Raw genomic sequence first — 797 nt, forward strand, 5'->3', positions numbered from 1 at the left:
CGGTGTTGAAGTTCAATTTTGGGTTGTTCCCTATATTCATCCATGTTAAGCCCAATTTTGAGTTTTGGGGCTGTGGGCTGAGCAGGGTTGAGCAATTAGTATGTACTGGGCTTCCTTCCAGTTTTTGAGTTCTGGTAAAAAATCTTACTTGGGTTTGGTCTTTTTGACTTTGGGCCCTCGATTCCAATTCTAGTCCAAACTGCCTGGGTCCTGAGTTTTGTCTTCCTAGGCTCCTATTGCTGGGCTGGGCGTGTAATTTGTTGGCCCAAACAGTTTCATATTCTGATTTTGTTATCAATGGTCTTCGGTTTCACACTAAAGAATTTGAGAAATCTACACAAGACAGCGGTGTTTCACTTGAAGCAACAACTATTTATATATCTAGTGCAAGAGATAATACACCAGTCACAGGGAAAGTAGCTTATTATGGGGGTTTTGAGAGAAGTCATAGTCTTGTCATATCATGAATTTTATATTGCCTTATTCAAGTGTGATTGGGCAAGCATTGTGAATGGTATCAAACTAGATGATGGATTTACCTTAGTTGATCTCCACGAAGGACAAAGTCAGTTTGAAAGGGATCCTTTCATTTTAGCATCACATGCTAAACAAGTTTTTTATTCTAGGGAGGATGAGACATCTAGTTGGTATGTTGTCATGAAAGCACCACCCAAAGGATTTCAAGACTTGGAGATATCCGATGAGATGGAAAGTGGCACATCTACCCCATTTGATGTATCAAGACTTGATTATGATGATATGAGGGTGAACATATGTGGGGATGGACGTTGATGGAA

This window comes from Prunus persica, chromosome G5 (assembly GCF_000346465.2).
Source record: "Prunus persica cultivar Lovell chromosome G5, Prunus_persica_NCBIv2, whole genome shotgun sequence".
Classification (NCBI taxonomy): Eukaryota; Viridiplantae; Streptophyta; class Magnoliopsida; order Rosales; family Rosaceae; genus Prunus; species Prunus persica.